This window comes from Myotis brandtii, unplaced genomic scaffold (assembly GCF_000412655.1).
Source record: "Myotis brandtii unplaced genomic scaffold, ASM41265v1 scaffold131, whole genome shotgun sequence".
In the NCBI taxonomy this organism is placed as follows: domain Eukaryota; kingdom Metazoa; phylum Chordata; class Mammalia; order Chiroptera; family Vespertilionidae; genus Myotis; species Myotis brandtii.
In genome coordinates this window covers 2,752,430-2,767,202 of record NW_005354632.1, presented here as the reverse complement: position 1 = coordinate 2,767,202, position 14,773 = coordinate 2,752,430, and the positions used below count along the sequence as shown (strand labels likewise).

At 43.2% G+C, this 14,773-nt stretch overlaps 1 protein-coding gene and 1 pseudogene across 2 annotated transcripts in view; one reads left to right on the top strand and one right to left on the bottom strand.

The window, feature by feature from the left end:
- LOC102260366 overlaps positions 1-3,652 on the bottom strand; it is a 41,220-nt pseudogene extending 37,568 nt beyond the window's left edge.
- The window catches only part of LRIG2 (leucine-rich repeats and immunoglobulin-like domains 2), a 111,212-nt gene that overhangs the window by 66,747 nt on the left and 29,692 nt on the right, over positions 1-14,773 (top strand). Inside the window, exons 1-2 of one of the 2 annotated variants that reach the window (XM_005859987.2) lie at positions 23-101; positions 3,504-3,680. The gene's annotated coding sequence lies outside the window, so the exon portion shown is untranslated. Of the gene's footprint in view, positions 102-3,503; positions 3,681-14,773 lie in introns of those variants that run through there. The other variant, XM_014534573.1, reaches the window with a different exon arrangement.

Below are 14,773 nucleotides of genomic sequence, written 5' to 3'. Positions count from 1 at the left end.
TGCTCCTGCCAGAGCCCTCTGCTGGACTGCAGTCGCAGGAAACTGCCGGCGCCGAGCTGGAGGGCGCTGTCGAGCCCCCTGCCCCCCGACGCCGCCAGCCTGTGAGTAGAGTGGCCGAACGGGGGTGGGGACGTCTCTGGAGAGGGGCGCTCCCCTTCCAAGGTGGGGACAGGCCTGGTCGGAGGGCGCGGTCGGGAGCCCAGGTTCTGAAGAGAAACGCCATTAGGATGCTGTGAACTTTGGCGACGGGGCCCAGAAACCTGCAGCTGAGGTTCTGGAGACTCATGGAGACCCGCGTGGCTGTGGGCCCTGGGTGGGTGGAGCTGGGGCGGTGGTGTTAGGGCTCCACGGGCCTGGGCACCGGCATTGACTGTGGACGCGGGGGGCGGGCGGCCCTCGCCCACTTCGGGCTGCCTCATCCAGTGTGTGCTCAGCTCGAACGGTCCCGGGCGTGTGGGTGTTATAAACACGACCGCCGAAGACCCCAGCTGCCTTTTGTCCCTAGTTCGCATTTTGGCTCCTCCTGTGCCGCAGTTTTGATACGTTACAAGATTAAAACTAAATGTGTTCGGAGAGCCAGTCCTACCCCGAACAAATACCTTTATTAGTAGCATTCGTGGTCTCATTTAGAAAAGGAGTATTCTTTACAAAATCATGTTGTGTTTTAATTGTTTTCAGGTGCATTTCTCGTGGCAGGGAATCTAAAAAGCAGCCCTCTTTGTTTATGTATGAGAAGCAAGTGCAGTGATTGGTTGAATTCTTGCGGAGACTCCCTGCCTGCGCCGCTTTTGACAGGCCTGTGTAGTGGCACTGACGGGGGAGCTCATGGGTCCGAGTCAGCCTGGGGCATTAGGAGCCACAGTCGCTACTAAATGCTGAAACGATGGGCCTTCTTAACCTCCAGCGTACAGTTATTTCTCTGCCACTAACTGAGTCATTCATTTATTAATTGGCGGACTTCCGGTACAGCTGTCTCCAAAAAAGAGTCACAAGAAAGAATAGCTTGAGGTGCAATTAAAATGTGAGGGTCTGTTTGGATTTTCAGTGGAAAGTAGTGTGCAAATTGAAGGTCTCTCTCTCTGCCACAGAGCTTATTTATACATTTGCAAATAGGTTAGGATAGATGGGAAAGACAGCTACCTCATAAATTCCTTGAGAAAATGAAGTAATTTAAAAAAACCAAATGCTGTAATAGCATAGGTGTGCAATATAATAAAATGCGTTCTGTGGCTTTAAGATGTGACACCGGTAGCTAGTTTGGTTCTCTTGATGCAAATAAAATTTAAACATTTATATCAATGTTCAGCATAGTTTTTTTAAACCTAGCACAGCATCGTTGTAATGCAGCAAGTGCCTTTTTGTAAAAAATTCTTGGAACAGCTAACTGATTACGATAGAATAACTTTGGTGCAGGTTTCAAAACAACACAACTTCATTCAGCTGTAATTGAAATAAATATGCCCCACTTTTTAAGATGCGCCATTGGTAGGTAAACAATAATTAGAAATAGTTTTATGTAAGAGACATGTATTTTGTGTCTAGGTATGATTTTTGTTTAATTGAGATAAATTTCCTAAAGCCAAATGACATTCAAAATTTTTAAATGTTCTAGAATGAAATTGACATTTTTCAGTTGAAGTGAAATGCCTTGGAGAGCAATTTTGTTGGAGAAATGTAATTGGAGGGAAGTCTTACAAAAGCAGAACAACTCTTAACATTTTAAAAGGTGGGCTTGTGCTGTTATAAACGGAGAAACGTAACAGTCTTCGTAAGTTGCCTTCAGCTATAAAATCACCCGATACACATGGGTTTCTTTATGTAATTTTCAAACACATGCAGTGCTTAAATATATTAGTGATTCAAACTCCAATGCTCAAATTTGTGGCCATCATCAAAAAGATCGTGGACAAAATTTATTAATCCTGGTTTTTGAAATATGTCTGCCCTGGTTCCTGGCACAGAGCTCCTGAAACCCTTGTAATTTCCTAAGGGACAAGAGTTCTAGAAGCTTCTTTCTTTTTAATATTTGGTCTTTGAACTTGTTTTCTGACACAAGGCTCTTAAATCCTTTGGAATTTCCTGGGTGATAGGAGTGTCTTTTGATCTAAAGAGACACTTCTTGGTTGGCTCCTGGATAGATAGCTTCAGGATGGGGTCCGGTCACCAGAAAGACCGATCTGTCATAAGCAGCTTGGGACTTTCAGCCCCTCTCCCCTTTATCCTGGAAGGGGAAAAGGGTTGGAGATTGAGTTAATAGTTGAATGTGCCTATGTGATGAAGTCACCATAAAAATCCCCAAATCTCGCCATAGCCGGCTTGGCTCAGTGGATGGAGCGTCAGCCTGCGGACTGAAGGGTACCAGGTTCGATTCCAGCCAAGGGCACATGCCTGGGTTGCGGGCTCGATCCCCAGTAGGGGGCGTGCAGGAGGCAGCCAATCAATGATTCTCTCTCATCATTGATGTTTGTATCTCTCCTTCTCCCTTCCTCTCTGAAATCAATAAAGAAATATATTTTTTTAAAAAATCCCCAAATCTCGGAGGTTGGTGAACAGATCTACGTGCCAGGAGGGTGGTGCACCCCACCTCCAAAGGGACAGGAGCTCCTTTACTGGACCCTTGTAGGTCTCACCCTATGTATCTCTTCACCTGCTGTTTGTGTCCTTTGTCGTATCTTTTGTTATATAATAAACCAGTAAATGTAAGTGTTTCTCTGAGTTCTGTGAGCTGTGCAGGTGATGGAATCTAATGACGGGGTCATGGGAACCTCTGATTTGTAGCCAAGTTGGACAAATTCTGGGTAACATGGGGTCTTACTACCTGTGATTAGTGCCTGAACTGGGGGTGCAGTCTTGTGGGACTGAGCCTTTACTCAGTGAGGTCTGCACTAACTGTAGTTAGTGTTGGAATTGCATTGAATTGCAGGACACCTGGCTGGTGTTGGAGAATTGATTGGTGTGGGGAAGAGAAAAAACTCACACATCTGGCATCAGAAGTATTATGTGTGTGAGTAAAGGAAGAAACAGGTGATAAACATTTTTTGCTTGATCAAAGTTTAGCCAGGTTCCTGAACCTTCTCCTTGGCCATCTATGCACGTCCTTGTAAAATGCAATTTTAGCAAGAACCCTGCCATGTCAGTTTAGCAAGAAGCCCCTATCCTCGATACTGGATTGGGGTCCTTCCCTATACCATGTCCCAGGTGATGTCTGATCACTCTGACCTTTTTATTTATTTTTTATTTTTTAGCAAGAATCCTGTTAGGTCTGTTTAGTTAAAGCCTTCTTACCCCTGATGTTTTCTCTTAGTATTTTTTATCCACTGACCCAACTCTGCTCCTTAGCTTTAAATTCCCATATACACAGGCAGCATTTGGCATTGAGCCCAGTCTCTTACCTACATTAAAAAATTTCATTGCAGTGGTCCCTATGCCTAGCTCCCCATTCCCCAAGGTCTTTCCTACCATGCGTTAACAAGTATCATTGAATATTATTTTCCTTTTAACAGTTATGTGCCACAACACCCATAGGATCAGATTCATCATTGGACCCCCGGACCTCTCACCCAGGACCCTAAAAGTGCATACCTTTGAAGCCTTTATCTTCCTCCTGACTGATGGATCGGGGATCCATTGGTGAGTCCGACTCCTGAACCATTGCTCCGGACAAACGTCCGTGGAAGCTGGTAAGGACAGATTGGATTCTTAGATTCTGTGTGTACTCCAGAACAGCGGTCGCCAACCGGTGGTTTGCGGACCACTGGTGGTCCGTGAGGTCCCAAAGGTTGGCAACTGCTGCTCCAGATGATGGGATGGAGTCCTAGATAAACACAGGCTGGGTTAGAGTCCCAAGCACGCAGCTGTTTGAAAAAAGATGGGTTAGAGTCCTAGGCTTCTTTGTTTGAAAAGTAACAACTGGGCTGGGAGACTCTTCTTCCTGGCTCTCTCTCTGGTTGAACCCCTGTTCCACCAACTCTGTCTACCTCCATTTTTGTTGGCATGCTTTTGCTGAGAATAATATGAAACTTCATTGGCCTCTTGGGGAAACTTGCCATCTCAAGCTGGCTCCTCTAAGACCTCTCCCTTCCCATTGTAGAAGCTGTTCCTTTCTCCTCATACCACCTTCAGTCTTCCCTCTAGTTTTCTTGAGTCCTTTGATATGTCTCCCTCCAAACCCTTTCTCCTCCATCCCTCTGTCCACCAGACCAGACCTTTTTCCCTGCCCATCTCTATTGTCACTTAAACTTGGGGCTCCTTGCCCTCCACTGGGGGCTGTCTAGGGACTTAGGGACCCCAGAAGGCTGAAAAACCTGGAATAGACTGGATGTTTTGGTTAGTTAGATGGGCTTTGGAGACATCCAGACAGCTGCTAGATATCTCCTTGGTCACTCACCTAAAATTTGGTCCACAGCTTTCATTAGATTACATATCAGGGCACCACTTTGAATAAGGTCTTCCTTACTGGGTTTTAACAAATGATATTTTTTTCTTTTAACATGGAATTTTTCCTGGACATTTGGTGTCACATAAGTGAGATTTGCTAGAATGACCCTGGCTCATGGAAACGTAGTTTGGGGGGGAAAAAAAGGATAAAAGAGTGGGGAATGTGGCACCTTTGATTCCTCGGTGGCCATTTGGTTGCCCATGGTATGGAGCAGTAGCTGTGCTGCTCTTAGGTACTAAAGATAAAAGTCACCAATGGAGATTAGAGATGGATCCAATTACCAGGACATTGGTTCAATCCCTTGGCTATTATCTGTAATAGCTAAAATGAAACTAAAAGAGTGTGCTGAGTCAGACCTTGATCCTAGACCAAACTCACATTTCAGTGAGTCTGAGCTTTGGTCACTAACCCCAAGGGAAAAATTAGGTAAGGACAACAGAAAGTACCTCTAGACTTCTGGTCACTAAGAAGGCACTTGGTGTGAGGTAAGGGCAAAACCAAGAAACTATTTGAAACCAGGGAGTATAGTGTGAAGAAGTTGTTTCATATTGTGGATCAGTAATAGCTTTCTGAAGAACATCCGTTAGTAAGATGTTCTGTGAGAGTAATTAATTTAGGAGCAGTATCTGGTTTTAAATGCCACAATAGGGGAAGAGCATGTTTGGGTTGATGCAGGATTTATAGCTCGTTATGGAACAATCACAGATGGCTATATGTGATCCAGACACAAAGCAGGTCATTCCCAAGGGAACAGCCAGCCTGGTGGGCTGCGTAAAAGCCACTGTAAGATCTGTTTACCCTGAGAAAGGGGACTAACTGCCCATTTCCCCCATAAATGTCAAGTGGAACACCCCAGATGAAGTAGATAGTATGTTTTCTGTATAAACTTTGTTGGATTTTTATGATAATCCCATAGGCACTTGCTGAATGTGCCTGTTACTGAGTTCATGGTAAATGCTGTGGTTAAGGGGAACTCTTTTACATGGACACCCCATGAAAAAGAGTCCCAACTGCTGTAAAACCAAGGGATAGTTGGGGAAGCCTTGTGAATTTGCTCTCTCAGCTTTGCTTCTGGGTTTCATAGATGCTAATAAAAATATTAGGTTAATTAATAGGAGAATGAAGAAAAGCAAAGGACAGAGTCAGTAGACTGGTCTTAGCAAGGCAGAAAAGTTTAAATGGTTATTAAGAAAGAAGGTGAGCCCATCCAGTGTGGATCAGTGGTGGAGCGTCCACCCATGAACCAGGAGGTCAGGGTTTGATTCCCAGTCAGGGCATATGCCTGGGTTTTGGGCTCTATCTCTAGTAGTGGGCGTGTAGGAAGCAGCTGATTGATGATTCTCTCTCATCATTGATGTTTCTGTCTTTTCCTCTCTCTCTTCCTTAAAAGCTATAGTGGGCACTAGCTGGTGTGGCTTGCTTGGTTGGGCATCATCCTATGCACCAAAAGGTGGCCAGTTCAATTCCTAGTCAGGGCACATGCCCGGGTTGCTTGCAGGTGTGATCCCCTGGAGGGGCATGTAGGAGGCAACTGATTGATGTTCACTCTCACATCGATGTTTCCTCTTCTCCTTTCCTCTCTGTCTAAAAATCAATAAAAATCATTTTTTAAAATGCGGCGGTCTTTTTGTGCTACCCAGGGAAGGGCCCATTTGGCTTTGGTCTTGGTTCCCAGGTAACTTAAAGGGAAACTTTCACAATGCTCAGACCCCTTGATGTCCTGCAAATGAAAGAAGAGGCTGTCCTCAAATTGCGTGCAGCAGGAACCCACTTTGGTGGCATCAACCTTGAGTTCTAGATGGAACGGTACATCCACAAAGGAAGAGTGATGTCATCTGCATCATAAATCTGAAGGGAACCTGGGAGAAGCTTCTGCTGTCAGCTGCTGGTGCCACTGTTGCCATTGAAAACTTCGCTGATGTCAGTGTCATATGGTCCAGGAATACTGGTCCGTGAACTGTGCTGAAGTTTGCTGCTGCCACTGGAGCCGCTCCTCTTGCCGGCCACTTCACTCCTGGAACCTTCACCAACCAGATCCAGGCAGCCTTTGGAAGCTGAGACTTCTGGTTGTTATTGATCCCAGGGCTGACCCCCAGCCTCTCACAGAGGCGTCTTATGTTAACTTGCCTACCATTGGTCTGTGTAACAGACTCTCCTCTGCACTGAAGGACATTGCAACACACAGGGGCTCCCTCAGTGGGTCTGATGTGGTGGATGCTGCCCTAGGAAGTACTGCACATGCATGGCACCATCTGTGAACACCCATGGGAGGTCATGCCTGATCTTGACCTTTACAGAGATCGTGAAGAGATTGAAAGGCTGTGACCAAGGAGGAATTTCAGGGTGAATGGATGGCTCCAGCTCCCGAGTTCACTGCTGCTCAGCCTGAGGTTGCAGACTGAGGTCACAGATTGGTCTGAAGGTGCGCAGTTTCCTACTGAAGAAGCGTGTTTAGCTTGCCACTGAAGACTTGTCGGTAGCCCCCATGCTCAGGCCACCAAATGGGTAGGAATAACCACTGAGTGGTCTTAAGCTGTTCTTCCATGGACTCGTAACAGAATGGAAATAAAATTGATAGCAAATAAACAGTTTCTAAAAAAAGAAAAATGGGGTGAATAAAGCAGACATTGAGAGGGTAAAAACAAAGGTTTTCACATAAGACTACCTAAGTTTGAGCAGGCCAAGAGGCTCTCCAACATTACAGAGCCCTGGATAAGTCTGCTCTATTTACTTCAGTTTGGAGAAATTTAAAAATCCAAAGGCAGAGGTTACCATGAGAAACCTGACCAGCAATTTCTTGAGGCATTGGTAAGGCACATTAAATTAGATAAAAATTGACTAAAGGGCCAGGGTCCCTTGGTTCAGCTGATGAGGGTGGTGGTGGTGGTGGTGGGGATCCAAAGCTTCTTGCACAAGAGTGGGTACAATGGTCAGGAATTGGAGAAGTTTTCAGGATTCCTTAATATGGGAACCTCTTATGCCGTGGTACCAAACCCATTGGTGAAACCATGATATAATTGAGAGGACGTTATGAAAGTTGGAATGTTTAATTTATATGTATGTATATATACATACATATAAATTAAACATTCCAACTTTCATAATATATTATTGATATCAGAGAGGAAGGGAGAGGGAGAGAGACAGAAACATCAATGATGAGAAAGAATCATTGATTGGCTGCCTCTCGTATGCCCCATACTGGGGATCGAGCCCGCTACCTGGGCATGTGCACTAATTGGGAATCAAACCGTGACTTCCTGGTTCATAGGTCAACTCTCAGCCACTGAGCCATGCCAGCTGGGCAAAAGTTGGAATGTAAATAGACTTTATTTAAAGAAGTTATGTCTCCTTTATCTGAATATATTGTGGGAATGGACATTAAGTCTGGCTGGGGAACATTACCCTTACCTGGTATTGTAAAACTAAAGCCTGTTAATAATGTCCTAAAGGAGGTTGCAGTGAGGAATGTAAGGTACAAGTTTGTAGGAGAAGTGGTTATGGAGATGGACACTGTATCTGACCGGGGAATGTTTTCTCTACTCAATATTGTAAAATAGAAGGTATGTAAATCTACTCTTCAGGCAATATTGGTTGGACATTCTAAATGGGAACCAGTAAGATTGCTCTAGTCTACACAGTGTAGAGTAGAAACTGGAGTGCTGGTATGGACAAATTCTCTGTGGGATAACTCTATGCATACGGTAGGCTGAGCTTAGGGCAAAAGCCTGTGAGTGCCTACTGGCAACGACTCCTAGGACTTTGAACTAGAGCATTTCCATTTGAAGGGCAGTTATTGGCTTGCTGTTGGACATTAATTGAAACCACCATCGTGACTAAAAGTCATAAAATAATCTTGAAACCTGAAATACTCATGACGTCTTGCATAATAATGTCAGATAACACTCCAGTAGGGAGGACAGTGCCCAGGAATTTCCATAATAAAACGGAAATGGTTTATGCAGGATCATGCCACCTGGGGAACACAAGGAGGAGATGCTCACGAGCAGAGAGCCTTTTCCCCTCGACTGACTTTGGAACTGTGTGAGGAGCTGCTAGATTCTATCGTCCCTTGGGCATTGTCCTACAAACAGCTCCTAAGTGACCAACAAGGGGCTGCTTGGTTTGTGGATGGCAGTTCCAAGATGACTAGACAACATCCTGTTTGAGGGAGAGGGAGAGAGAAACATCCATGTGAAAGAGAAACATCCCTTGGCTGCCTCCTGCACACCACCTATTGGGAATCGAGCCTCATCCTGGGCATGTGTCCTGACTGGGAATTGAACCGGTGACCTTTTGGTGCATGGAACAAGGCTCAGCCAACTGAGCCATACCCACCAGGGCAATGTTTGGGTTTTTACTGACTCATGGGCAATGGCCAATGGCCTGACTGTATGGTCAGGCAGAAAAGCAATGAAAACCTGGCTTATTAAAGGGCTACCCATATGGGGCACAGATAGTCCTGTGGAAATCACTGTGAGACTTTGAGGGGTGCATTAAAGTAAGACATGTTGGTTACCATCAGACCCTTTCCAGGTTCAGAAGATGATTGGATTCAACAAGTAAATATCCCTGTGTGCTTGCTTGAGATGGCCACCTGGGTCTGTGAAATTGGTGGATATGGAGGCACTGCAGCCGTGCAAGATGGGCCGCATCTAGACGTGTTCCTCTTGCACCCTTTGAGCTCAAAATGCCAGTAAGCTCTCTTCTGTCCGCTGGGGAAAGATACACCGCAGATGGCTATGTGGTACATTCCCAGGTGTGAAGGCCCTGAACTTAGCTGGCATGTGATACTGATATAGCCCTAGGCGGCTACAAATGGGTCCTGGCAGGAATAGTTACTGACTGTGGACTGTCTTTGCTTGTCTGATGGTAGATGCAAATGCTCAGAGTGCTATAAAAGAACCAGAACAGAAGATAATTGTACCAATTTGGATGGCTGACCATCATTTATGCAGACCAGGGAATACACTTTACAGCCCATAATGCTCAATAGTGGGCAGACAGGTATCCTCCTTAGAGTATAGTAAGTCCTCAGTTAATGTCATCGACAGGTTCTTGGAACATGGTGAAGTAACGCATGATAAAACCAATTTTATTGTAGGTTAGTTGATATAAATGGCACTTCATCAATGCTATAAAGAAATGTTTTCTGAGGACCTGCTGTACTAGTTTTTATTTTTTTAAATTTAAATACATGTTTCTATTAATTTTTGGAGAGGGAGAAAAGGAGAGGGATAGAGAGAGAGAGAAACATCGATGAGAGGGAAACATCATCAATTGGCTGCCTCTGCACGCCCTCTACTGGGGATTGGGCAGCAACCCAGGCATGTGCTTTGACTAGTAATCTAACAGACGACCTCTTGGTTTATGTCGACGCTCAACCACTGAGCCACACTGGCCAAGCTGCAAAAGTGTATTCCCTGGTCTGCATAAATGATGGTCAGTTTGATAGAGAATTGGACTGGGCAGTTAAAACATTGGTTGTCTTAAAAGGGAAGAGATAGATATGGGAAGGACTGGCTTACATACCTTCCTGTTAGTGTGCTCACATTCATCGTCAGGTGGCGCTAAAGAAGTGACCCCACTAGATAGAGGCCTCTTTTTCTGGTGGATATGGGGAAGAGGGAGTGGGGAAGGATGCTGGAATGACGATGCAGTTCTTACTAAGGGAGGAGTATGCTGGCATAATGACTACTTTTTTCTTTTCCATATACCTCAACTGTTTTTCCCCTACTTGTTGAAGTGGTTATAGCATTATGGCTGCAAATACAGGTGCCGGAAACAGTAATGATTTATTGAACAGTCATTACTGTTCAATAAATATATATATATTTAACTCTATTTTATTTTTTTAATATATTTTTATTGATTTCAGAGAGGAAAGGAGAGGGAGAGAGAAACATCAATGATGAGAGAGAATCATTGATTGGCTGCCTCCTGCACGCCCCACACTGTGGATCAAGCCTGCAACCCAGACATGTGCCCTTGACCGGAATTGAACCTGGGACCCTTCAGTCTGCAGGCCAACACTCTAGCCATTGAGCCAAACCAGCTAGGGCAAGAAACTATATTTTTAAACTTTGGGTCAGAATTCCTAAATGCCTAATGGGGTAGATTGTGCCTGCACCCCATCTAGCAAAATTGAGGTTAATAATGAATACCAATATATTGCCTGGTGGTAAAAATAGCTCAGTAGTTCTGCACCTCTGTAAGCTTACACTAACTGAATAGAGTGAATTGAGGGGGAGATACTTGCTACTGGTATTGCTGTTTGTAATCTAGACCAGCACAGTGCTGTACCTGATGTCCTATCCAAAGGTGGAAGAGTTTGGGTGTAAATGGAGAGAAGGAGCAATAGCAGCTGAGGGTGAAGGAATGGGTAAATGGTTTTGTAATGAGGGAAATTCAATACTAATCCCTTGAGAGAGGCTCAGATTAGGATGGTATTGTCTGTTAATTCAGTTATACCAGTTGACTGAAAGGGTGAAACCATGTGTTTGCTTAGACCACTACTGCTTTGGAACTTGACAAGATTGAATAGAAGGAAGCCTGCAAACCTGAGTGGCCTTGCCTGTATATTGTTTTGCTGTAAGGGGGTGTATGGCCACACACCAAGAGAGGGTACACTGTGGTCTCTGCCCCGGGTTCCTGGCACAGAGCTCCTGAAAGCCTTGTAATTTCCTAAGTGATAAGAGCACTAGAGGAGCATCTTTTGTTCTAATATTTGGTCTTTGAAATTTTTCTTTAATTGCTTCAAACCACAAGGTGGTGAACTGAAAATGAGTCCTTTTAAAAAAGGTACAGATTAAATTTTCCTTCCACTTAAGGTCCCTCATGTTTACCTCAATTGTTAGTACCTACCTTTATTTTCCATTTCCTCCTTTCATTTGTGTCATATTTTCACCATACTTCTTACAGAGACGTGAGATTGGCTATGGGGCTGAGCATACTAGTACAGTGGGTTAGAATCCGGTTCCCTCTGCTCAGCATGGGGTAGGCTTCTTCTCTCTTGGCCTCTAGGCCTCCATAAGCAGAAATCAAGAGAAACTTCTTGCTTTGGATAATACCACCCTGTTCCAAGTCTGTACTCCAGAGTAAAGAACCGTGCTTATTCCTGGAAAGATTCCTCACCCCCTCTTTGCTCTTAACCCTCAGATGCTCAGTACCAACCAGTATCTGCCATGAGACTGTGAGCACCGGTCTCATGCCCTCTGTTCTTCTCTAGCAGGCTCCCCAAGAATCTCAGGACTTGCCGGTTATCTGTCTCTCCTAGAGAAATCCCCGACCCTCTTTGTGGCTTTATTTTTGTTATTAGTAGGCATCATCTTTTGATATGCTACATATTTGACTTTGTCTTCTTTTCAGTAGATTATAATATAGCTTAAAAGCATGGATTTTTGTATGTTTATTCATTGCTGTAGATTAGCTATTCTCAACCGGTGTGCCCCAAGAATTTCTAAAACATGAAATACCTGACAATTTAGCCAGGGGCACTGACCTTTTTTCCCTTAGATTGTCAAGTAAAAAAATGACAACAATCAACACAATAGCTGTCCGGTGTGAATGAATCAAAATTATGCTTTTTTTGGGTCAGATCGGCAAAAAATACAACATATTTTTTGGTGTGATGCAGAATTTTAGTAATTAGTTAATGTGTGCCGTGAGATGAAAAAGGTTGAAAATCCCTGCTGTATATGAATGATGACCAGCAGTAGATACTAAAAAATATTAGTTGAATGAATGCAGTAAATTAATTACAGAAAGTATGTGGCTATGTCTTTTGAGGGAAATGAGGAGAAACTCTCAAAGCAATTAAAGCAGTTCTTTCTCATTTGCTTCTCTAATATATATTTTAAACTTAAAAAAATATGTTTATTGATTTTTAGAGAGAGGAAGGAAGAGGGATAGATTCAAACATGGATGAGAGAGGAACATCATCGATAGGCTGCCTCCTGCACACCCCCTATTGAGGATTGAGCTGACAATCCTGGCATGTGCCCTGAGTGGGAACTGGCAACTTCTTGGTTCCTGGGTCGATGCTCAACCCGGATGGGCTCTCATTTCTTAAGTGATTTTTTTTTTGGGGGGGTACCTCATTCTCTGTAGTAAACATTGTGAATGAATCTGAGCATTATTTTAGGTAATTATTTGTATTTTAAGATCATCTTTTTTTTTTCTTTATTGATTAAGGCCCCCCCCCACCACCACCCCACTCATGCCCTCACCCCCCTGGTGTCTGTGTCCATTGGTTAGGCTTATATGCATACATACGAGTCCTTTGGTTGATTTCTCCCCCCATCTTTCTTTTTAAAATATATTTTTATTGATATCAGAGAGGAAGGGAGAGGGAGAGATAGAAACATGATGAGGATCATTGATCGGCTCCCTCCTACACGCCCCCTTACTGGGGATCGAGCCCACAACCTGGGCATGTACCCTTGACCGGAATCAAATCTGGGACCCTTCAGTCTGGAGGCTCTATCCACTGAGCCAAACCAGCTAGGGCTATTTTAAGATCATCTTTAAAAATTTCTCGAAATATGGGCACATTAAGTTACTTACTCTAGTTCCCATCTCACACTATCTGGAATGTTTTGTCTAATTGCACCAAAATTCACAAAAACTTTTGCATGCACAAATAATTTTTCATTATTCTGATCATCTTTGTTTTTTTGTTTTTGTTTTTTAAAATATACTTTTATTGATTTCAGAGAGGAAGGGAGAGCGAGATAGAAACATCGATGATGAGATAGAATCATTAATCACTGCCTCCTACACGCCCCCAGGGCATGTGCCCTTGACTGGAATCAAATCCGGGACCCTTCAGTCCACAGGCCAGTGCTCTATCCACTGAGCCAAACCAGCTAGGGCTGATCATCCTTGTTTTTAACAGGGCTTTGCAGCATCTATTAGGTATTTACTAAGTATTATTGAATAATCAGTTGACTTCAGAGTGTCATTATGGCTTAGAGCTGTAGTTTGAGTTTTTAATAGTCTACAACTTCGTTCCAGCCTGTATACCAGACATGCATTTCTAAAGTTGGGACACTTCAAAGGCATTGTGGATGGCTTTCACATACCCATCTTTCTAAGCACTAGCAGAAATACCATTTTTCTTTAAAATAGACAGACCTACTGGTAAATGTCTAAAGCACATTTGGGGGGAAGGGAGATGCACTACCGTGTTTGCAGGATCTAATGTCTGTTGTGCTGGGCTTGCGTACTGTTCTAATAAACTGTTCCACTTCCAATAATCATTTCAAAGCATGTACAATGTGCTTTTCTTTCATTGCATTAAAGATGTTAACATATTTCTTTATCCTGGTCTGTCTGGGGAAATGGTAAACAGAAGAAGTAAGCTCATGAAATTGGAATCCAGAAGCAATATTTAGTTTACTACTTTAATATATTGTAGAGGAATAGTTCCAATCAATTAAGATTTTACCTTTGGAAGTGGATTATGGCTGCATGTACAATAGATAAATACTCAGAAAAGGTGATTGTACTGGGCCATCATCCTATTTCAAATCTAGTATTATACAATAACTTACTATTTACACACTGACCTGTATGCTAAGCATTTTGCTTATACCTTTTAATTTTCTAAGCTACCCAGTGAGGTTTGCTATTCTCTTTTAACAGTAGAGGAGACTGAAGTTTAGAGAGGTTAAGTGACTTGCCCAAGGTCCCAGAATTGGGCATGCAAAACTCTATTCTTAAATGTAATTGTAGAATTTATATTTCCTGTTTTGTGGTTGTATGTTTTCAATCATTAAGAACTCAGGAAAGATAATGGAAGAAAATAAAACATGCCTCTTATTCTTGAAATGAATGCTCTCATCTTCCTACCACCTTCAACTTTTTGGATTCATAGAAGTGTTACAGTGTATTACAAATAAGTAGTACAGATGAAGGGTAGAAAGTTTAATTTGGAATAGCATTATGCTTTAATAAAATCTTATTTATCCTAAATATATTTACTTAATGTTTCCAGCCATCTCTAGTTCACCCAAAAAACAAGTATGTTTCCAGGAAGCATTTATTCATAAAGGAGCCTCTCAGACTCAGATTTCATTTACTCCTATTTCAACAGGCACTGGGGGTTCCTAGCTATGACAATTGATTAGAAGCAACAAATCTAGGACAATACCAAGCAGCGCTGTTACAGATAGAAGGGCTGACTTTTGGTATAAAGCTCTTAGTGGTAAAGAAAAAGCAAACCTAAAAGACAATTTTAAGAGTTGTTTTGCAATCCTTATCTTTAGTGCACTCCAAGAGTAGTACTCATGATCATCAGCCGATTAAATCACAGTACTGTAATTGATCAGAATG